This window comes from Adiantum capillus-veneris, chromosome 7 (assembly GCF_014529385.1).
Source record: "Adiantum capillus-veneris isolate H3 chromosome 7, ASM1452938v2, whole genome shotgun sequence".
NCBI classification, from domain to species: domain Eukaryota; kingdom Viridiplantae; phylum Streptophyta; class Polypodiopsida; order Polypodiales; family Pteridaceae; genus Adiantum; species Adiantum capillus-veneris.
In genome coordinates, this window is record NC_140937.1 from 136,599,549 (window position 1) to 136,625,562 (window position 26,014).

Sequence of the window (26,014 nt, forward strand, 5' to 3'; positions counted from 1 at the left end):
CCACCAAAGTCTCAAGTACTTCATGACGCAAACTAAGCTTTCCGAAAAACAAATGAGGTGGGAAAATTTCCTTTTGCAATTTTATTTTCATGCTACTCACATTGCTGATAATCACAATCAAGTGGCCAATGCACTTTCACAATAAATAAAAGTTAATGCAGTGTCTATAGCTACTCACAATGATCTATCTTTTGTGATATATCAGTATGCTATTGATCCTGACTTTAAAGACAAAATATCAACCCTTGCTTTGGGAAAGAAAAAGGAACCATTCACCTTGCAGGATGGTTATCTTCTCCATGGCAGTAGGCTATGTGTTACCCACTCCCTTTGTGAGAAAGTTATGTATGAATCTCATGCTCCTCATGCAGGGCATAGAGGCATTCAACCTACTCTTCAAGGAGTAGAGACGTACTTCTATTGGCCTACCATGAAAGTGGACATACAAGAGTATGTTTCGAAATGTGTAGTATGCCAAAAGACTAAGAATGATAGAGGGAAGCAACCTGGATTACTCCAGCCATTGCCTATCCAAATTCACCATGGGATAGTATATCAATGGATTTCATCTTTGGATTATTCAAGTCTATCCATGGGAATATGAGAATATGGACAATAGTCAACAGGTTTAGCAAGCAAGTACACTTTATTCCTATCAAAAAGACTATTAAGGCACACCAAATGACAGCTCTCTTCATATTTGAGATTTTCAAACACCATGGACTACCAACATCCATTGTGTCAGATAGAGATCCTAGAATGAACAGTAATTTTTGGAAAGGTCTCTTTGAAAATCTAGGTGCAAGATTGAATTTCTCTTCGGCCTACACAAACACAACACACAGACCCCAAACACAACAACACACCCAAATACGACACACAAACCCCAAACACAACAATACACCCAAATACCACACACAAAATGTGGAAAATATAGGGGCACCACCTAGTTTTTTGTATCATGATCTAGGACGAGAGAGAGAGAGAGAGAGAGAGAGAGAGAGAGAGAGAGAGAGAGAGAGAGAGAGAGAGAGAGAGAGAGAGAGAGAGAGAGAGAGAGAGACCACGTCTCTTAGCCAATGCCATGAGAACCTTCAAGCATGCATACTCAATGCTTCAAGAAAACGAATAAGTGATATGAGCACCTCAACTAAATAAAACCACAACAGATGGGCTAAACAAAACTGCCACCACAATTGTTAGAATTTTAGGTCCCATTCAACACAAAACACACACTCAAAACCGACCCAAAACATGCATTGTCTTAAGGCCAAGGGAGCCCTCTCCACCTTGCAACCCTCTTACAATGGCTTACTCAAGGCACGGGCTACACATGGAAAGCAAAAATCAAACAACCAACAAAACAAACACTTACATTTGTGCAGATTCACCATGATGTTTAGCAAACATAAGACAAAGAAAAACCATAAAGACGTAGAGCTCTTCTTTGATGAGACTATCAAAATGAGCATACAATTTTAGAAGCAACCTCCAATTCCTGTCCTCTCTTCTCTTTGGCATACACTATGTAAAGCACTTTGCATTTGAGGATTTAGCAAGTATTGGAAAATGTTATGGCTATGTGTACTTACAAAGCTAGCATAGCGTAATGCAAGGCTTCTTGCACAAAGCTTGTAGCCTTTCCGCGAGACTTTTTCACACTTCATCTCGCACTTTTCTTCTCTAGACTTCTCACTTGTTCTTCTCATGTATATCTTCATTACAAAGAGAGGTCCTCATTTTATAGGTTTTTAGAGGGATTAGAATTTGCATGATCACTTTTAATTACACATAAAAAATCTTTGCTTAGGAGTAATCTGATCTAGGTGAGGAGATAGGTGGTAGGGCTAGAGGTTAGTAGGTTAGAACTCTAGTTAGTATTTTTACATAATGAAAATGGATAATGGTAGGTTGTGTAGAATACAAAATTAGTAAGTAATCGGGTAGGATTACACTCTGTTTTCCATTGGTGTCGAGGACATGAAGAATGACCGCCCTCATCTTTTACATCCAGTTCTTGGAATCCAATTGAATTGGTTGATCTCCCGCTAATTGCAGCCTAATGTTAGAGAGCTGCAAAAATATGAAGGTATATACAATGGTAGCCATGGTTGATTCTAATGATCTTCTCCATGCTAGATTTACCCCATGCTACCAATGGTTGTGTGTGTGTGTGTGTGTGTGTGTGTGTGTGTGTGTGTGTGTGTGTAATGCGAGTGCGTAAGAAAATAAAAATGTATAACAAAGAGCATGGGATATTTGAAAGTGAATAAATGCATTTTAGGACCCTAAAGAGGCCCAAATAAGCCCCTGAGGTCAAGGCTATTGGTCCTTGGGTCCTTCATTTATGTGTAACAAGAGAGAGAGAGAGAGAGAGAGAGAGAGAGAGAGAGAGAGAGAGAGATGACTCAAAAATGAGGAGAGAGTGAAATTCGAGCTAGGGTTTTGTGAAAAACTGTAAAATCTGCACACATGTCACCAAGATCTTGAAAAGATCTTACATGTCTAATTTTTTATGTGTGGCTTTATTCACCATGACTTTGCATAAAACCTTTGTCTATCCCCTTATGTAGGCTTGTAGGTTGTTGAAATGCATAACTTCTACTTTGAAATCAAATGTGAAGCCACATTAACTGATGGATTATTGGTTGTTGTGGGTGCCAAACTAGAAGAAGCCATAGTTGGAGAACTAGAAGACCCTCTCTTTAAAAGTGTCCAACTAGGGCCTGTAGGTCTCTCATTACCACTACAATGGTTCATGGGGCTGGCGGTGGTATTGTAGAATTGCTATTCATCATGTGATGCATCTTAATATAACAATTTTCTTGAGTATGCCCCTTACCCAAACATCTCTCATAAGTGCAAATGATTGTGGGACAATATTTGGAAAGATGGCCAGGTACGCCACAAGCACGACACACAATCTTAGTGGGATTAGGCTTAGGGCGACAGGTGGACAAAAAATTTTGTTGGCGCTTCAAAAAGTTCACATCTAGAATCACATCTTTCATGTTTTCATTTGACTGGTTCATGTAATTAGTCATCATGTCTTTCACAATACTAGATGAAGTGCTCTCATAACCATCCCCGCTTCAAAAAGTTCACATCTAGAATCACAGCTTTCACGTTTTCATTTGACTGGTTCATGTAATTAGTCATCATGTCTTTCAAGTCCCCAATACTAGATGAAATTCTCTCATAACCATCCCCACCCTTGTGATGCATGGAAGGTGCAATGGTAGAAGTAGATTGAGGATAAGTCACAAAAGGTTGGGGAGCGTGAGAAATTGGTATACCGAAACATGTGGAGAGGTGGACGAAGAGGAAGTGTCAATGATAGATGTCGGTGTTGTAGCAAAAGAGGCGATGGTGCAGCTTGCAGTTGGAGTGGGGTAACATGTGGTAATTGCAGGGGTGGTGTCGGCTGTAATTGGGGTACATAAGATGGGGATGGTAAAGATAAACTAGGAGTGGATATGGGTAAAGGTGTGGTTCTAGCCATGGGTAGTACAATGGAGATGGTGTCGCAATTAGTTGTGGTTCAAAATTTGAATACTAGGATGCTACCCCCTAAGAAAATGATTCCATGATGGTAAGCGGATCAACGTTAAAAGTGGGAGTATAATGGTCGATGAAATTCTTGAACCTAGTGGCGGCTTGCTCAATGATTTCATGAGGATAATTTTGCTTTTGGAAGCATAACTACTCAAAAAATGAGAAAATTTTTGGAGGTTTGCAAAAAGCGGCTACGAATTTTTGCTCGAAATCGGCAAAACTAGGAATAGAATTTGCTTGCTACTTGGAAAACCAATTTGAAGCTTCCCCTTTTCGTGTGGTGCTAAAATAATTCATTACATGTCCCTCCTCAACAATATGCGATGTCAAACAAGCAATTCTAAAATTGTTTACATAAGCTACAGGATCTTCCAAGGGCGATCCATGAAATGTCGAGAGTGCGATGAGTGGTGCATCAGGGCGAACGAGATTAGCTGGTCATACTAGGGGTGATTGGATTGCAAAGGGTTGAGCCATGATGGGAATATAGACAGAAAGTGAGATACCTGACGGACTTTTCCCTAGTGGAGTTGATACGTTTGGAATATGTTGTTGTGAAGGAGTTGCATGGCTAGAATCCCCTTGTAATGATTTTTCCTTTTCCCTTCTGTGATATATCTTAGCTCACTCACTCTCCCTAAGATGTTCTCGCCACTCTTTATCACTATGGATACGTCCCCTTCCAAGTAGGTTCGTGTCTCGGAACCTCAACTAACTCAAGGTCCCACTGAGCGTGCCACTGTCTGGTAAATATCTGGACGAGCAAGGCAAAGAGGACAAAGAACCAAAGGCCCCCCCATATACCCCACCAACAAAGATAGTATGATGATAAGTGCAATATGAACCCCCCAAAGCCCAATGAGAAAGATGGAGGGAACTTAGAGATAAGATAATGTGCTAGATGTCTGCTACCAGGGAGCGCTGGAGTGGCTGGAGTATGGACAAACACTTGCAAATGAAAAAGACGGCACGAGCACAAATATGGTGATGATTGGTAACAAAATGATTGCAAATGCTTACACGAGATGACACAATGGGAATAGGCACAAATTTGCATTTGTACTATGATATATGAGCGCAATTCACTTTTACAAATGACTGCTTTGTTTTTATATCAAAATGGATCAAGAGAGAGAAAACATAGCTAACATCCACTGCGTCGAAAGTCAAAACTTGATGGCGAGGCTCAAAGGGATTCTCACGACCCTCGAGGGTTGGATTTTACAAAGCTTCAATATTTTTGATAAATTACAAATTTTGACGGAAGTTTGGTACGAGTGTCTATGAAAGCTATAGTGTGTGAAGTGTGCAAATAGCTAAAGGCAAGGAATCTTCACTTTGATGTTGTCGTCATGCCATTGCTTGTGCGGTTTGATGGTAGCCTAGGCTTCGATGGCCGCTTTTGTAATAATGCTTGAAATCTGTGAGTGATATCAGAAACTAGTGGAAGAGCGCTAGTTGGAGAGCACCTCTCACTGTTTGACAATGAGCCACTCTCTCCCCTTTATTTGGATGCAACCTCGCTCTCTCTCTCTCTCTCTCTCACACACACACACACACACACACACACACACACACACACACACATGCTTTGTGCTTTAACGCTCCCTCTCAACTTCTCTCTCTTCCTCTTAGACTCGACACCTAAAGAATACTTCTCTCTCTCATCTCGTTCTTTTTTTAACCCATGGGGCAAAGCCCTCTCTCTCTCTCTCATCTCGTTCTTTTTTTTACACATGGGGAAAATCCCTCTCTCTTTTTTTTACGCATGGGGCAAAGCCCTCTCTCTCTCTCTCTCTCTCTCTCTCTCTCTCTCTCTCTCTCTCTCTCTCTCTCTCTCTCTCTCTCTCTCTCTCTCTCTCTTTCCATCTCTTTTTTTCTCTCTTTTAATCCCGCACAGAGACCCTATCTCTCTCTTTCTATTTTCTGTGGGGACCCTCCCTTGGAGGGTTCCCACAGAAAATATCCCCCCCCCCCCCCCCCCCCCGACTTTATTTTAAGGTAAAAAAGACAGATCAATTTCTCTCTCTCTCTCTCTCTCTCTTCGAATGCTGCAAAGACAAGGGCTCAATCTCTCTCTTTCTCCCTCCTCGTTTCTCCACACACAATAGCCGCAATAGCGCTCTCTCTCCCTCTCACTGCCTGCAAACGGCCTATTGTTACAGAGACTTCTCTCTCCCAACCTCTCTCTTGGCTATGGCCTGTCAGAGATGGCTCACTCTCTCTTTCTTGGAATTTCATACAGAGAGCTACAAACTCTCTTTCTCTCTCTTGCTCACTTCATTGAGAGAGACTATCTTTCTCTCTTTAGGGCCAAGCCCCTCTCTCTCTTGTTCCTCCTATCCTCTTTCTTGACAACCCCTCGTTTTCTTGCCCTAGATCTCGACAACACACAAAGGAGACGCCTTTTTCCTCGGCTATGGCTCACTGGGCAAGTCCCTTCTCTTTTTCCCCTTATTCACAGCAGGGGTCGATTCTCTATCTCTTTCTAAGGCAGTCCACCAGGCAATCCTATGTAGGGTGAGGTTCTTCCTCTCTCCTGGTTCCTTGATACAGAGAGATAATCTCTCTCTTGCTTGTTCATACGCATGGCAAAGCCCCCTCTTTCTTGGCTATTGCTTCTCACACAGATGGTTTTCTCTCGTTCCTCCACATAGAGAGATAACTCTCTCTCCCTAACTTAACTTGAAGCAAAGAAGCTCTCTCTCGCTAACTCAATGGAGAAAATGCACACACACACACACACACACACACACACACACACACACACACACACACACACACACACACACACACACACACACACACACACACACACACACACACACAAAACTCTCAATGCTCACAGCTTGCTTTGTATGGAGCCGGCCGTTGCAAATTCACGAGCAATCACCTCTCCAATGCACCCTTTCAATTTTTTTTGTTTAATCATGCTTCCTTTTAAAGACTTTGAACTTAGACCTTTGAACATTAGCAGCTACCAAAAGATAAGCATGAAAGTAAATTTTAAGCACGCTTTTGCTGCAAAAAATGCCCGGCACCGGCGGGGTAATCGATTTGTTCTCATGACGTTTGGCCACGTTGTCAACTTCAAATTTCCTCAACACTTCAAGAACTACAAAATAACCCAAGCTTTCTCGCCCAAGGGTTAGTGTGCATGACGATCAAATGGATGCAAAGGTATACGTCACACGGAAAATGCAATACATTTACAAACAAAATGTATGCAACAATATGCGAATTCATAAACAGATGGTAGCGGGGGGAAAATGCAACAGTGGCATCCTGTAGGGAAAACTAGCCTACTAGTGTGAACCCATAATTCTCGGTTAGGCTGGTGCCTTATCCATTGGGCTACAAAATCATAAGAAAATGGCATGGGTCAATAGTGAGGAAAGTGATATCAGAAAGATGCATAAGTCTACGAGTCATGGATATGATGAGGGAATCAAAAGTGGTAGGGTGGGTGGTTTGAGAACTCCTAAGTTGACTAGTTAAACCCTCTAATCCCAAGCATTTAAAATTCTAAAACATATCCCAAGGGTCATCATGGATGGACGAGACTATCACCAAGGAACTATCAAAATTTTGGGTGAAAGATGAATATAGGGCCATCAAAGCAAGGGAATCAGCAACACGGTTCTCTTGACGAGGCAAAAAGGTAAGGGTGGAAGAGGTAAAATGGGTGAAGAGTTCATGGGCTAAAAGGCTATAGTAGTGCATCAAAGGGTGAAGGGTGCGGTCATGGACATGAAACTGGTGTACCACAACCTGTGAATCTCCATAAATATGAACATTTGTTGCTCTCAAAAGAAGTATTGCTCTCAAACCAATCAAAAGTGCTTGATACTCTCCAATATTATTACTCAAATGATTGCCCAAAAGAAACCCCAAGAAAATAGCATTCCCCTCGGGTGGGTATATGACAATACCACAACTTTCAACCTTCTCTTTGTCGGGACAAGCTCCATCAAAGTAGAGAGACCAAAGAGAAGACTCAACACCATCATCTGCAACAAGGAACCAGATCACATCCAATAAGGTTTAATTTTATAAAAATTGGTTTTTGTGGAAAACCATGTCCCGTCCATTTTTGCAAGTTGGGGCTTTGTTCCTAGGAAAGACCTTCACAATACGATAAGGACCGGACCACACACGGCTCAACTTCCTGGGGAACAACTCATGACGTGCATCATATAAGAGAACTAATTGCCCATCCTTAAAGTCGTAGGTTTTAGCCTTCTTTGCTCTTTGTTTTGTTTGACGCTTCTTTGCTAACTCTTGGTGTAAATAGGCCCTCAACCTCCACTCATCTAGGTTCTCTAATGTCCCCAACCTCTCTTTTAAACACTCTTCCAAACGCAAGGAATGTGCATGCATAAACCACAAAGTGGCAAGCTCGTGCTCAATCGGTAGCACACACTCTTGACCATAGACCAAAGAGAAAGGAGTGAAACATGTGGCCTCCTTAAAAGTAGTTTTATATTCCCACACAGCCGCTAGTAGTTTCTCATCCCAATCCCTCTTGTTCATATCCACTGTTTTCCTCAAAATAGTGACTAGAGTCTTATTAGTGCTCTCAACTTGCCCATTGGTAGAAGGCTTGTAAGGGGTGGTTTTATCATGTCTAATGTTAAAATAAGAAGTGAGATCCTCAAGAACATCATTAAGAAAGTGTGTCCCTCTATTGGATACAAGTTTTGATGGTGCCCCAAAACGACAAATAACATCCTCAATCAAGAATGAAGTAGCAGTGTGTGCATCATCACTCCTCACCGCTCTAGCCTCATACCACTTTGTCAAGTAATCAATTGCAACAATGATGTAGGATTTCCCATGCTTAGATGTAGGAATGATAGACCCAACATAGTCAATGCCCCACTTCTCAAATGGTAATGTGGACATAATAGGATTGTTAGGATGCAAAAAATTATCAAGGCGGGTGGCTCTCTGGCAAACATCGGACCTCTTACACCACTCAAATGAGTCCTTAAACACACTAGGCCATAATAGGATTGTTAGGATGCAAACAATTCTCAAATGGTAATGTGGCCATAATAGGGTTGTTAGGACGCAAACAATTCTCAAGGCCGGTGGCTCTCTGGCAAACATCACACCTCTTACACTACTCAAATGAGTCCTTAAACACACTAGGCCACCAGTACCCTGCTCTCAGGATCTTCAATGCAGTCAACTTCCCTGCAAAATGCCCCCCACGTGCACTATCATGACACTCTTTTAGAATATGAGGGATCTCTTTCTCTGCAACACAACGGCGATAAATGCCCTCAAACCCCTTTTGATATAACGACCCATCAATAATAGAGAACTTTTGTGCATGGGTAACTAATCTTTTCTTTGTAGATTTATTCATGTCTGGGGGGGAATTCTAGGGTAGACAAATAATGAGCAATTTGGTCATACCACTCTTGAGAAGGTCCAATGTGAAACAAATCAAGCTCACATATGACAGGCTCATCACCACAGGGAGACACATCTGCCAAGCAATCCACAAGCTTTTGCAATGCAGGAGGTTTGGATTTAAGTACATAATCAAAGGTTTTCAACTTAGCAATCCATCGTATAATACGCTCAAGGGGCTCCAACGTATTCATCATAAGACGTAATGACTCCTTTGTCACGTATATAATGGAGTGCTGCATAGATAAATATGTGGGAAACTTCCTAGCACTCTCAGCAATAACTAAACAAGCCCGTTCTACCCAAGTGTAGCATGTCTTGGCATCTTTAATCTTGCGATTGTAATATGCAACGGGATGCAATTTCTTGTCATAAAGTTGGGAAATGCAACTAGATAAAATTGAATGTGAGCAAGCGAAAAATAGATGAAAAGGTTCGGAAGCATCTGGTGGCTTAAGAATAGGGGCCTTAGTAAATGCACTTTTAAGGGAAGAAAAAGAGGTCTCTTGCGGTGTCTTCCAAAGAAACTTTTGCTCAACCCTCAAAAGTGTATTAAGTGGTAAAATAAGATGGGCCATATCTTTAATAAAACTTCTATAATGCTTAGCATCCCCAAGAAAACCCCTCACCTGATGAAGAGTGGTAGTAGGTGCAAGAAATGCAAGGAGGGCTTCAACCTTTGTAGGGTCCATAGCTATCCCATGTGCACTAATTAGATGTCCCAATAAAATACCATAGGAGACTCCAAACACACACTTGCGAGCATTCAATTCAATGGACTTCTCTCGACAGTTTTGATACACATAGGGGAGGGCTTTAAGAAAATCTGCTTGAGTGGTCCCCACACCGTCCATAAATATTTTGAGAAATTCTATAAGTTTATCACGAAAACTTTCATGCTTATACTTTTGATAAGATGCCCCAGCATTGCATAACCCAAATGGCATGACATGATATGCAAATGTCCCAAAGATGGTAGTAAAAGTGGTTTTAACCTTATCTTCATTAGCTACGGCCATCTGGTTGTCTCCTGAGAACCCATCCATAAATCCATAAATCTCCCTCCCACCTAAAGCATCTAAAACCTGATCAATAAAAGGCAAACTTAGGATAGTAGTCTTTGATGGTAGCCTTATTAAGCTGTTTATATTCAACACATATACGAAGCTATTTATTTTTCTTGGGTACAACAACAATAGGGGAAACCCAATCAGTGTTCTCTATACGGGGAAGCTTAGCCCAACCTCTAGAAGTTTTTTTATTTCCGTATAAACCCCTCTCTATAATGCTCAGGTACCCGATGCTGACGTTGATGAAGAGCGAACGCTTGGGGAAGAATTACACTCCACTACTGAAGAGGAAAAGGAGTTACCTGCTTGGTTGCAAAGCAAAGCACAAATTGGAATGTGCGGAGCATCAGAATATGGGATTCTTAGAAAGGAAGATTGCATCCTAGAGCGTTTTGTAGAAGATGAAGATTATATTAAGGAACCATTTCTAGAGGATTTTTTTGAACCCTTTGGATGGGATCAAATACTGGTGACTCTTGATGTCTGCGTAAACAAGGTAACCATTACCAAATTTTGTGATGAAGATGGCTTTGACATAACTCCCTTATTTACAATAAAGGTGTTGAAGGAAGCTAATGAAGTTTGTGAGTGTAAAAAGCAGAAACGGTGAGACAGATGTCTATGACTTGAAGCATGGTTGCAAAGTCTAAAGCGTAAAGAGTAATATCAACCATCACCTCCTATTTCAATAGTTTAGATTGACTAGACTTGGCTAGGCAGTATGGATGTTTGGATCAATGTCCAACTAGCCAATGGCAAGATTGAAAGAACACTTGTGGTTACTGGAGCACATGTCAATGCGATGCAATATTCAACCCACTTGAAACTATCAGAGTCAATGATTGAGACCACTCAAATTGAGCTAAAAGCGATGAATCGAGAAACCATGGTTAGTTTGGGACAAGCCAATGTCTCGATTAACATCGATGGAAACCACTGTCCACATCGGTTCCACATTATGGCTGATACAGATCTCAATGAGTGCATCATTTTGGGAGTTTTGTGGATGCAAACTTACATGGCTGTTCCAGATTGTAAGGATGATACATTGCATTATTATCTTAAGGATCAGTCTTATATTACTCCATTTGTGCAAACAAAACACAACTGGGATGAACAAAAGCATTCAAATAACTATGACACAAGGAAAGAGCTGCTTACACCCCTCTGTAAGTAATTGCAAAAACAAAATTACCAAAGTTTGGATCTGTAAATTAATCATGGCATTAAAACCAAAACAAATATGGATTCCGAAAGACAATGCTTGTTAATCAATCTTGCGCCTCACCACAACATAGATTCCCAATTGATAAACCCAACAAAGCTAAACACCACCATCAATTGAACTTCAATCTACGTTTGGATGCTCCAATAGGCTTACCCAAGTACAAATGGATACCCAAAGTTCAATTGAACAAGCCAAAGAAATCACGAGCAACCAAATGGAAGTGGAGACTGAACCATTCAACCACCAAATCTTATCACACTCTCTTGAAACAAGCTTCAAATGGATTCTTAAAGTCAAACCCACTCAAATATTGTCCAGGCATAGGATAATCACAAAAGAAAGCATTAAGGAGAGGGCCTCGCAGCTACCACAACTTCTATTTGGCAAATGTAAAAAGGATGAAACCTCGCCAACAACAACCATTGAACAGTTGGTTCACTATCCACATTTTGCACAGCATTGTGTTACCACATGCATCTCTTCTCTAAGCATAATACGACCACTTTACACGGCCTTGCATTGACACTTCGTTTTCACCCATGCACATTGAACATACCTTCATCTGGGGCGACTCAAAATGGGAAGGGGGGGAGTAACAGTGGCAAAAAATTGTAAGATATTAGGCTGCAAGATGTTGAAGATTATGTGTACAATGTAAAGAGTGTGTTTGATGCTTAAAATTTTATTTATTTATTTTTAACAACTTTTAGTAGATTTTTTCTCTTATTTTGCAAAGTATTGAGCCATATTGACAAATTTCAACGAAAGAGGTAGTTAAAGTGAGAGTATGTACATACGTGTGTGTGGAATAATTTTTGGCCAAATAATAATAATTTTGCCTAATTTTCTTTCCTCTTAAACCTAATAATGATAAAAAATTAATAAGCAGAGCCATGAATTTTGAATTCAAGATCTGAAAGCAAAAACCAAACCTGCGATGCATAAAGCAAGAGCTTTGTGCATAACAAATATGGAATGATTTGGCAAAAGTCAAATTTATGGCTAACTCAAAACGATCCAAAATTGCAAAATCAGGAGTAAATAATGATCACGAGTCCAAACAACGAGCCGTTTGAGTTGTAGGTCATATGTCACAAGAAAAATGGGCAAATAAGTTAAGTATGCACTTTGCATTTAGGATAAGTCGAGCTCATATAGTCAAAGTGGGTAAGGCAAACCTCATTTGCATTCTACCAGTTTAGAGAGAGAGCTAGAGAGTGTGTGACCTAGAGTACTTTGCAGCAATTCTGCTACTACATCCACACCGGACACCCATACTTCACCAGATCAATTAATGATGCTCCTCTTCAGCTCTAGCACATTTGTAAATTGTCATAAACTCCTAACAAATGTACAAAAAGAAAAATCAATCAAATCAAAGAGGGCATTTGTGCAAACTGTTAGAGGATGTTTGGCATAGGTAGATAGGCCCAAACTCAAAGTTAAGTGCATAGAAAAGTTTCAATCATTGAGTAGAATATGGCCATGCTATCACAATTAACAGAGGGGGTGGAACATGAATCGTGATCCATGTCCCCCCACTTTAGTTTGCAGAAGAAAGTTGTGCCTAATACTTTGTTTGAAAGAGATAGTAAGTTGCAACAATCACAGTTACAAAATGTTGTTGGACATGGATTGCGATCTATGTCCCCCAACATGCCAGAATGGGAAAATTGATGTCCACACAGTTTGAATTTACCTTGGAAAATGAGCCTTGAAAATTTGAAATGGACTTAGAAACCACCAAAAACTATGCCAGATGGAAAAGTCAGTTTCCAAATGGTCATTTTGGCCCATGATGGAGAAATTTGACCCAAACTCAAGAAAAGTGCAGCATTTTTTTAAGGATCATGTCCAGGTGCTATACCCAAAGATTGGTCAAAATTGGGTTTCAAACATGGATCGCTATCCATGACCCCCTGAACCAAAGCTGTCAAAAGTTGGTTGCAGACTATGTCCACAATCAAAGAGTATGAAATGTGGCAAAAATTCAGTATTTGGTCATGTCAAGTGCTATGATTTTCAAGTTTAACATTGTATAAGTGTCAAGTGCACAAATTAAGACCATGGAAACAATTTTGGGTATCAATTGAAGTTGTGACCTTATTGTAACTCAAGCAGTGTCAAAAATACCTACGAATGAATCAAAGTGTTACAGAGCCTGGGAGGGCACAAACAGACTCCAAATGGAGTGAAAATCAACAAACTATTTGGATTGGGGTTCTTCTTCAACTCCAAAGCTTCTGATGATCAAAATGCCAACAAGATTGATCAAAATCTAAAGTTCCACCCAAAACCACATATGGCAAAATCGGACCAAATCATACCATAACTTGGGAAACTTGAGATAAACTAGTCCAAATTTGAAAATAACTTCACCAGTGTGTTAGAATAGACTATAGGAACAAGCTCTCAAAGATTTACCCCAAAAGGCTGTCCAACATGGATCGCGATCCATGACCCCTTGTAAGCTATCCAAGCAACAACCATACCACCTTGTTCCAAATATCAAGGATAACCTAACCTAGAGTTTTAAGTCATTTAGATTTCAAAATCTTTGCCAAAATGCCAAAAACCTCTAAATTTGAAAAAAAATCCAAAATTTGGCATAAAATCCAAACCATTGATCCAAATTCAAAAAGAAGTGAAGCATAGCATCCCCAACTCATGCTTAATCAAATGGTGCCAATAGAAGTTCAAAATGTTGTCCAACATGGATAGCGATCCATGACCCCCTGAGCCATAATTGACCTGCAGCCTTTTGACCTAGTGCATGTGGCTACCCTGGTTGCATTGGGGAAGTTTGGACAAATTTGGACTTGTTTTGATCAGATTATACTCATTTTCATTGTATGGTCAAAGTTTGCATTTTTTTACTTTTCTCGACAACTTGTTGGTTGAATCTAATCTCTGGAATGTCTTGTCGCAAAATGCCTCACAGATGATCAAGGAAGCAATGGGAAGCCCCACCCTACCATGTGGTGAAAATCTCATTGAACGAAAAAGATCTTGTATCAAAGAAGGAGCCTACTCAAATCCCAGTAAACATTTTTATTGGTAGATTCGAAGCAGCCGCGACGGCTCAAAAGTAAAGACCACAATTTTCCCTAGGGAACTCTCGACTCTACATCAACAATAGGAAGTTGTTGAAGGAACAAGGTGTCTTCAAATGGACACGTTTTTTTGACTACAGTCATGGGTAATAGACTTTCAGAGAGCACACGAACTTATGTCCTCCATTCAATACAACGGAGAAGCTACTCTGATGGATAAGGATGGTGAAATTGTGAAAGTCTTGATCACTACAAATATGATCAATCAAGCCCTACACTTGCCACCATGCAATCGTAACTTGTTGTTAAAGACCAAAGCTGCAAACAATGACAAAGCTTTTGTCAAGCACCAAGGACATAAGTTTGCATACAAGGATCTAGTGTACTCCGAGACAGAATTTCCATTGCGTCTCATCTCACAACATCTGAGGGTCCAAAAGCCACCTAGATACATAGAGCCTAACCTTCACATTGCTATAGTGATGGCCATTAGACTATCATAGCAAAGGTTGATTAGATGCAATCTGGGCACTTACATACTAGAGAATCCTGTGGAAGCAAAACTCAAGAATAGTGATAGGAACAAGACCTACATGACTGGTGGACCAGTGTTAACGAGAATCTCTACCAAACATCAAGACCTACATGACTGGTGGACCAGTGCTAACAAGAATTGCATACCAAGCATTGGGGATGGTTGATGAGCTACCCCTAGCCGAATCGCAATTGGATTTACTACACAAGTCTAAGCATGCTGTTCAACCAGTGGCAAGGCCCTCATTAATTCAACCACCCAAGAAAGCAGGTGGATAGAGCTCTAGAAGGAAAAAATATGATAGTGAGGAGACAAAATTAGATATAAAGCTTAGCGAGGAAATCAAGCCATGGAACAAGGACACTCCGTTGGAATACCATACCTCTAAAGAGGAAGAGGACGAGGAGGAAAAGGAGGAATACACACTCCAATGGGTGTGCCTAAAAGAAAAATCTATTGAGCATAGAAATCAAATGCCGATCTCTCAGACACAAAGGTCAATGGAAGCCACACAAGCCCAAAGAGAGAAACTCTGCAAAAAGATAGCTAAAGAAAGGAGAAATTTGGGAGCGGATGCTGATGAAGAAGGAGAAGAGGACGAAGACAAACCGCTAGAGCAGCAAAAAGATAAAATTAAAACAGATAAAGCAATACAAGAGAAGATCTGCCAAAGATCATTTGGAAATTGATGACGAAATGCGGCATTAGATTCAAAGGGAGCTCAAGCGGAAAGCTACTCAAAGAGCACAGGAGGAGTCCAAAAGCCAACGAGTCGATGATCTCAAATCATCTGACGCATCCTCAAAATCTCAAAAAGAGGAGAAGAACCAAAGTTTACAGAAAAAGGCCACAGAGGAGGGTGTTGTGAAGCCCTTGGAAATACATGGTGATATTACTCCACCCCTCTCTAACCAACCAACCACCCCTCCTCCAACTCAAGAAACTAATGAACAAATGGAAAACAAAGAGACTGAAACGCAAGAGGTGGAAGTACATGAAAACACATCAAAGCAAGTGCCAAGGAGTCCACCCACAGTTGAAGGCACGATAGATATGAAGGACCAAGAAAAGAGGGAGCTGGCCCCACCAAAAATAATAGAACAAGCATAGGAAACAATCAAAGATGGAACACAAAGCAAAAAGGAATAAGCGAGCACCTTTAACAGACCGCACATATCACATAAGAAATCATTGTCCCCCCGCTATTAAGCATTATTAGAAGATAGAAAGAAAATGGTGCATTCATCTGACATTGATGAGCTTGAGCATATCAAACTACAATTCCAGTGTCAAAGGGCTCTCAACAACCTCAGAGAGTTTGATTTAGAAGAAACCAAAGCAGAAGCAGCAAAGTACAAGGAAGCAAACCACAAACTACAAAGAAAGATGGAAGAACTCCAAGGCATGCACTTGGAGTTACAAGCTGAGCTTCAAGGGGAAAAGGAAAATGCTGCCCATTACTATAAAGAAGCTCAAGACTTTAACAAAGCCAACACCAATCTACATATCGAGCAACAGCGGCTAGAAGAGGAGCTTAAAAAAGATCGGCAAAGGAATGTCAAGCTAGGGGAGTCATACGGGGTTGTCAAGACAACACTCACTCATCTTTTGGCAATACAAGATACCCCAGCCCCTGCCACGACCTCATCAGCTTTTGCCTTGACATTGCAAGAGATCAAATATCTTAAGAAGGCTCTAGCTCAAGAAAAGTATTGACTGACAAATCATGACTGCAGGGCATAAAGTAATTCAAAGTCAAATGGATAACGAGATCAAGCTGCTAAAAGAGAAATTGACTAAAGAAAAATAAGAGTTGGCAACCCATAACACAACACATGCCCTTGAGCTACAACAGAAGATACGGCCATTATTGCCATAAGGGCTCAGCCTGTAGTAGTGGACATCCCACAGGCAACTAGCATATAGCAAGTGAGCATGGCCCTCTCCCTTGTTGAGCTACCAAGCATGTCTAAAGAGGTAGGGTTACATGATTTTGATGACACAAAAAATAGGACAGATGCTAGGAATGAGACTCAAAGATGGATCTCAGAAGTGGATGACCCATCACACAAGAAATACAGGCAATAAGGACTCAAGGTTCTTGAGTCGATGGCACTTTTGATGATCACTCCTGATGAAGTCATCAAAAACCACGGGCATGAAATGATATCCCTTCCTCTGATGAAGCAAGAAGCACTTTTATGGAAGAGGAAGATGATGCCGACACTAGAGCCCAATCACCAAGGGGATTATAGGGGTGTACATGTAATAGCAAAACAGGCATTAACTATTCTTGAAAATCAACCCCTATGGAGGAAAAAGTGATTTGAGAAGCACCCCATTGATGAAACATACTACAAAAACGTGCACAACATCTCAGGATCGACCCGACCTTCTACCCTATCAATACGCGACGATACTAGAATAATTTCTATGTATGGCAAAGCAAAAGACCCACAGTGCTCAACTACCCGATTTTCTTCAAGTCAATGAATAATTTCCCTCCATCAAAAAAATACATGGTCAGCAATCTACAAGGAGTAATCAACCAAATGAAGGATGTTTCAGATTTAACATGCCAAATACTGCTGAAAAGTGCCAAAATGATCATCACATGCATCATAGCATTGTAAGACATAGAAGCAGCGGAACATCCTTGGCAGGTGTTCCTAGAAGGGAGCAGAGGGCTATGTTGGAACCTGATGACAAATATTCCGAGCCCAAATATCATCATGGGGTCGTTTGTCCATGTCATGGTCTTGCCCTCTTACTACATGCAAACATTCGAAGAGGCATTCATGAACGGGTTTTTTGAACTCAATGCATCCATCTTAAACCCATGACAAAGAATCTCTATGTTGGCCATATTCTTATCAGAGAACTTTAAGTAACAATCCTTTCAAAGAGTTGGCATCAAAAATTGGAGATTGAAGCAAGGGTAGAAGTTACTCACTTGCACACTTGAGAAGCACACACTTGATTACTAAAGAAGGATACACTTAGCTCAGTCTAGAAATTTGCCAAACAAACCAAAGACAACATGATGGCACTGCAAACAAGACCATGACAATTTGCATGAGGGTGTGCAAAGATTAGGAAGGGGGGAATGTTAGTAGTCAAGCCTGATGGGCACCCTTCGAGTTGACCCCTTCTTCCATGAGCGTCAAAATTTTGATGTATCTTCATTATTTTTATGAAAAGCCTTGTAATTATTTGATAGTCTCTAATTATTGGTGGACAGTCTCTAAAAAGATGAGTTGTAAAGTCTATAATGGAGTCTGAGTCTTGTAAGGTCAACTATTAGCCAAGAGAGCCCTAGGTATAAAGTCCATGTTGTAAAGTGGGAAAATGACCCCTTATCATTATCAAGTTATTGAGTTTGAAGCGTACGATTGAGAGCCGCTACTCTCATGCAACTTGTAATCTTCAAATCTTAGGCTCTGGTAGTCACATTTCAATTATGAAACCTGCATTGGGTTCCTTGTCCATTGCTCTTTCATTCAAGTATATTCATTATCGATTCTGATCTGACTTTTTACTACATGCTACTAGGCTAAATTTGTTGTTTTGAGTGTTCTTAGACACTAGGGTGACCTTTTGTATGTTATGTTGCAGTTTACACGACCTTGATCATGATGGATTGTGATTTTGGTACCTTCTCGGATTGCAACCAGACTTGGTAGGTTAGTGACCCTAAGTGTCTTAGACCTCCTCCTAAATTTTTGTAGCATTTGGACTTTGTTTGAGTGTCAAAATGGGTTGCTTACTGAGTGCGATGATATAGAACATAGGCAGATTTCCATATCCAAGAATGACAGATTTTCATGTGCAAGAGATAGTGTCATTTTGTAGGTTCACTTCTTGAGGTCGACACCCTCAAAGGGTCTTCGTACCCCATCCCTGCCGCTTCCCTGAATATTGACATTATGTTAGTGCCAAAAAGTGCAGCTATAGACGTCCGTCGTGGTCTCGAGGTCGCGATGGCCTGCTAACAGTGATCCTCCTGAGGTTTCTCATGTGGTGGACATCTCACAATGTATCGCTTGAATCGCAAGATGGCCTCTCAGACTTTTTCATCATATTTTGATTTGAAGGAGTGAATCTGAGACATAGTATTGTGTTTGATTTTTCTCATGGAAAACTCCTCTACAAAATCATGTAGCAATGCTTCTATAATCCCATAGTCTTCCTTTTTTTAAGGTTGGAGCCAAGTAAGGGATGTGCCTTCTAGCTTAACCCAAAGCCTTCAAATTGGAAAATTTGTGACATATTCAACTCTCAATACCTGTTTAAATGATGTTGAATGTGCATGGGGATCACCTGATCCATTGTACTTCAAAGCCATGCATTTTACATATTGAGAGATATGCATGGACCTTGGCTCAGTGACATATCTCACCATTCCCAACACTCCTTCTCATATAGAGATGTTGACATTCTTGGTGTATCTCTCGGTCCATCTCATAGTCACATTTGGCCTTAATCCTTCACTGTGATGTGGCATGGATGACCCTATAATGGTTGTATAGCCACCTCTAATAGGATCTAGCTTTGACAAGTGACTCGTTCTCACCCAAGGATTCAGCACATCTGGTATTGATGATCTTGCCCTACGGATACTCTCTTCATGAGGTGGAATTTTAGTGACTTTATCCATAAAACTTATCTTTTTTTCAATCGGCTTTTTGAGGTTCATCTGATTTAAGTAGATGAAAAAAAACGGTTCTGCCCAACAGAAAAGATTTTCCATGTCTGTTATATATGCATATATGTATGCATGTCCCTTGCTATCTACCAAAACATGTCGTTTTCTAGTTTCAAAGTGGTAGAAATACATGCACATTGGTTTGATGTCAGTAAGTTCTACCGGGCTCACATCTTCCCTGATGTAGTAGTTTTTAACTTGTACAATTCCACTGTAGGATCATCTACAAGCACTCTTTCTGGTTCTTTGATGGCTATGAATCCAGCTCTTGGTTCCTTCATAGACTTTGTCTTTTGTTCTAGTCATTCACATGGCATCTACAAGATTAGGATTATTAGTCCTAAGATAGGCAACCCCTCTCTCATCAATACATTGGTTTCCACTATTGATAGCCTCAACTTGCTCTTAAAACTCAGTGTTTCCCAAGTCTTTGTTAATATAGCACTTATGATGGATGTCTACATAGATTCTTGCTCCCTTACCATTAGTATAATGGTAGTACAACTGCATGGTTGGTGAAATTTTTTGTCTTTGTGAGGTGTCCTCTCCCTTTTCCTCACTATAATAGCTTCTTTTAGGTGCTTTCTCGGCGATAAGGATAGTGAAGGTTGGTTCAAAAGAAGTGTCAGAGACCACTTCTTCTTTCATCGTTGATAAGTATTCTAGGTTAACCTAATTGACACTTTTCGTGGTGGACCCTCGACTCACTTGATCTCTTGGCAGTGTGACACCCAATTAATACCAAGTTCCTTATCTCAAGAACATGAAGAATTTAAGAATTTCAAACTTGACCTATTACCTAGAATTCTTTGGATCTCTTGTAACTTTTTTTGTACTTTAACTCTTATCGTGCACTAATCTCTTTGCATGTACAAGACTCAATAAAAACTAGAGCACTCAAGGAGTTATGTCAAGTTGGCAACCAATTTATACACAACTTTAGCAAACTACAAGACTTTATACACACTTTTATTAATCTCAAGACCCACTATTCAGTACAAATCTCATTTCATTGGGTGGAACCAAGGTTTGCCAAAAAACTTTCCTCCTTGCACTTTGTGAGAGAAAATCGTGATTTTTCCCTACCTGGAGGCCTTTTGAGATATTTTCACTTTAACTCTTTCAGAGGCATACCACACACTCCCAACAACTCCATCTTGCAACAATCCTAAGGCTTAGAATCTTTTGATGGTTCCAGGGGTCACTTAATTCCATTTTTAGCCTACTTCCCAAATGGAAATTGTCTTAATTCCATGTACAGGGACTTAAATATAGATTTGACTTTATGGATGTGTTCCTTACCTTGAGCTCTTCCTCTGGTGCACATGTTGGTTCAAAATGATTGAGAATCCAGGATAAAATCAGATTTTTTCCTACTTTGGCTGGAAAATTGCCCAACTGCACTTCCAACACAATGGATGTGATTCTCACCCTAAGATAAGCTCTTAATGTAAAACTTAGCCAAAAATTTCAACTCTAGCAAAAATTGAGGCATTTGCATTTTCCCCTTTCAATCCTGCTTTTGTCCACTTTTCAAACTTTAGTCAATTCCAAAGTGTTCTACCCTCCTTCAAGAGTACACGTGCCAATTTGTACCCCAATTTGAACAATTGATATGACCACAAGCACAATTTAAACAATTTCTCTAATCTAAAAGCTCACTTTTGGCTCTATACTCACTTTTGATGCCCAAATTCACTTTGAATTTGATGGATGGCATTCTTGGGTCAAGGTGATTGAACCTTGCAGACTTCTAACCTCTAGAGTTGGAAAAAGGGATAAAAACAAAAACAATTATAAGAATTATCCCAGAATGAACTTCTAGCCTTTTTTCTAGATCTATGGTCTTTATAACCCTCTTTTAGTCACTATTACTAGCCTATAGCTTGATTTAGCCTTGTAGATTGGAGTCCACAAGTGGTTACTCAACTTAACACCCCCCTAACTCGCTCTTTCTCACCTTCAATAGATTAACTTGCAACAAAACTTCAATCATGTGCTTAAGCAAGCAAGCTAAACTCACTGGTCAAGTATCAAGCACAAATTTATCTCCAATTCTCATCTACATGAGAGAATCGCAATTTTCTCTCACAGATGTTGATCCCTAGTTTTTTGGACAATTTTGACTGTGGTTGTGCATTTACACACTCTTGTTCATGTATGCCATGCCCTAAATCACCAACTCTCATAGACACTATCCTCTCTTGAGATTTTACCACTTTTGACAAAAGATCTTTTGAGTGAAATGCAGATCCACAATGATGAGAGAACTTGTCAAACTTATATACTTACCCTAATCCTAAAATAAGAGAAACCGAATGATAATAACCTCAAGATGCTCAACAAAAAATGCCCCAACTAAACTCTGAAATGTTTTCCATTTTCTTGTGTTTTCCTTGCCTAGTGCAAGCTTTACCGCTCTATCAATCAATGAATTCTTGCACTAAGCTCTAAACCTATCTACAACACTTACTCTCTTGTGGCAAGAAACTCACCACAATCACACAAAACAAAGACCAAGGAAGACTTGATCTCCTTTTCTTACCTATCTTATCTGCTAATCTACTTAAGGCAAATCTGTCAAATTTGATTGTGCTCACACTAGTAGTCTAGGTACTCGTTCCTTGGCAACGATGCTGATGTCTCTGGGCACAATGGTCAACACCTATCACATCTCAAAAAGAGACAAAACCAAGACTAAAATGTCAATCTTGGGAAGCAAGTGACTTGACTAGGGCATGGAGGCACACCAAGAGGTTGTCAAACTCTCATCTAAACACATTCCACTTTGATGTTCAATGTGTGTTCTACCTACTAGAAACCCGGATTCCTTCCTCTATTTCTTTCACACAACCACATGTAAACCAACAAGAAAATCAATTTCAAATGAATCCAAACTCAATAGAAAACTTCCTTAGACCGTACAAATCATCTAACTCCTAATCCAACTCCAAGAGAAAAACGTGATTTTCTCTAGCAGGCTAGATGTAGGTCATCATTTCAAATTTTGAACTTGCCTACTAAGTTCTCCTAAGTTTTGAGAACCTTGTACAATTGACAAAAACACAATACAACACTCGGATAGTGAGATGTGTCACTTGGAAGGTTGCAAAAGTCGTTGCTCGATTCTTGCGAAGCACTTGCAATGTAGGTATCCATACGTAGAGCTCGGTGAGATGAACATAATAATGCCCTTGGAATTTTGATAAGACAATCGTGGAACATAATAGTGCCATTGGAATTTCAATGAGATCAGCATAATAGTGCCCTTGGAATTCCGATGAGACAATCATGCGATGCAGTGCAAAGAGATGAATTCACAGTAGAAAGAGGACAATACATGACGTATAGAAGAACCCTATCTGCTCTGTTTTCTCATAATAATGCTAATGCCAAAAACTATACAAGACTTTGCCTACATCTACCGATTGGATCGGGAAACCTACGGACATTACTGGTGAGATAACTGAATTGTAAGATTTTTCCTTTCCATGTCTATTTCTTCTTCCTCCGTGGAAGAGAGGGAGACGGATACTCAATGTGAAATGGGTAAATATGATTTATGTGATGAATAAAAATTGGTTGGAAACCGTAGTTATTACCCAATCATATGGAAAGCTGTAAAGTCGCACGTGCAGTTTGGAGGGAGATCCCCCACTAACCGGTGGATCCACTCTACAATATGGAGTGAAGAAGCCAAAATAGTAGCTTAAAACACCGCCGGGAAAAGACATAAAAGAAAATTGGTTGAAGTCTGACGTAGTTGTAAACTCGTGGTACATCGGAGCAGTGTAGCAAACGAAATTAGAAATATCGAATCGGATCCAATTTATCGCAATCTCCGGGTTTTATGATACAAAGGTTGAATTTTTCCGCAATAAAAACATGAATTACATCTCAGGCTTCAAAATTACAAAATGATAGCAGTTACGGGTTTTGGAAAAAATATTACAATCAATAAGATGATGAAATTGCTCTTGATGTACACTTGGCCCTCATTAATGTTGGACTCTTCCAACATGGAAATCTACCAGAGTCATGGTCCTAATCACCTTAGGATTGAGAGTAGTTCTAATGATGGTGAGAGTACCAGAGTATCCCTCTCTCTCCCTCTCTCTCTCTCTCTCTCTATCATGCTCTTGGGGGGGGGGGGGGGGGGTCACTTAATAATTATGTGACTATCATGTGAGTGCAACAGATAGCTTTATTAATTTTTTTTTTCACATTTTCACATAGAGAAGGGTACCATAAAATGGAATTAGGAAAACAATTTATAGATTGAATAGAAAAAGGGTGTATTTTATTCGTGAAAATCTCATAGATAAGGAGTTGTAGAAATAGTCCTCGAATGCAACGATAAACAAAATCTATGCATAGTAACACCGCCCCCCCCCCCCCGCCTCCTACATGGCAGTGTGATGAGTAACATGGTTGTGTAGTCATGGTAGCACCAAGCAAATTTGTGAGTTTCGTGATGAAGATACAAGCATCGAAGCTTGTAGAGGGTTTGGTTTTTGTGTTTCTATACAAGAAACATGGCTTAAAGGGGAATTCAATGTCACACTTGGCATGCAACTATGAAAAATGGGTATGCAAGTCTCAATCGTTCAATAAGATCTTCCTATCAATGTATACATTTACATGCATGTGTTCCAAGAAATGAAAAGGAAAGACTACTGGCCTATTGTTACTATCCATGTCGGGTGTAGGGAAAGGCTCTGACCACTACACTTGCATATCTTAAGTGTGGACAAGGTGACACCTTCACCACATGCATGTACCTCTTGTTGAAGTCCACATAATCCTCCACATTGGGTTCAAAACAGACTGGGCGAGAAGAGTCTACCTCAATTGGTTTTCCATTTTGCATGCGGCGGTGATGCTTGGGTGGTCGTACTTCACTTGAACTCTCTAGGCCTACAAAGAGCGTAGGCCCACTTGCTTCCACCAAATGCTTTAGGATTTGTGGCTTGGACTTAGTGATTGATGTAGTTGACAACTCTTCTATGACCATTGGAAGGAAAACACTTGGTGCTACACAAAATCTGACTAATGTGAGAGTGCTGATGCGGTTCTCAAAAGCAAAACTCACCGTTCTTTCTTCACCTCCTCTATCAGAACTCATTGAGAGAATCCTTTGGTTGACAACAGTGATGACATTTCAAATCCCTCCCTCTTGATGCTCTTGACTTGGGATTAGCACGAGCAATGTAAGATGGAGAGCTTACCTCTTGGATATCGATGACGCTACAACCTGGCAGTAGCATTCCGTGTGACGTATACCTTTGCATCCATTTGATCATCGTGCACACTAACCCTTGGGCGAGAAAGCTTGGGTTATTTTGTAGTTCTTGAAGTGTTGAGGAAATTTGAAGTTGACAACCCGGCCAAACGTCATGAGAACAAACCGATTACCCTACCGGTGCCGGGCATTTTTTGCAGCAAAAGCGTGCTTAAAATTTACTTTCATGCTTATCTTTTGGTAGCTGCTAATGTTCAAAGGTCTAAGTTCAAAGTCTTTAAAAGGAAGCATGATTAAACAAAAAAATTGAAAGGGTGCATTGGAGAGGTGATTGCTCATGAATTTGCACGGGCCGGCTCCATACAGAGCAAGCTGTGAGCATTGAGAGTTTTATGTGTGTGTGTGTGTGTGCATTTTATCCATTGACTTAGCGAGAGAGAGCTTCTTTGCTTTAAGTCAAGTTAGGGAGAGAGAGTTATCTCTCTATGTGGAGGAACGAGAGAAAACCATCTGTGTGAGAAGCCATAGCCAAGAGAGAGAGGGCTTTGCCATGCGTATGAACAAGCAAGAGAGAGATTATCTCTCTGTGTGAAGGAACCAGGAGAGAGGAAGAACCTCCCCCTACATAGGATTGCCTTGTGGGCTTCCTTAGAAAGAGATAGAGAATCCAGCCCTGATGTGGAAAAAGAGAAGGGCCTTGCCCAGTGAGCCATAGGCAAGGAAAAAGGCGTCTCCTTTGTGTGTTGTCGAGAGCCAGGGAGAGAAAACGAGGGGTTGTCAAGAAAGAGGAGAGGAGGAACAAGAGAGAGAGGGTCTTGGCCCTACTGGAAAACAAAGAGAGAAAGATAGTCTCTCTCAATGAAGTGAGCAAGAGAGAAAAAGAGAGTTTGTAGCTCTCTGTATGAAATTCCAAGAAAGAGAGAGCGAGCCATCTCTGATAGGCCATAGCCAAGAGAGAGGTTGGGAGAGAGAAGTCTCTGTAACAATAGGCCGTTGGTACGCAGTGAGAGAGAGAGAGAGTGCTATTGCGGCTATTGTGTGTGGAGAAACGAGGAGGGAGAAAGAGAGAGAGTGAGCCCTTGTCTTTGCAACATTCGAAGAGAGAGAAATTGATTTGTCTTTTTTTACCTTAAAATAAAGTCGGGGGGGGGGATATTTCCTGTGGGAACCCTCCAAGGGAGGGTCCCCACAGAAAATAGAAAGAG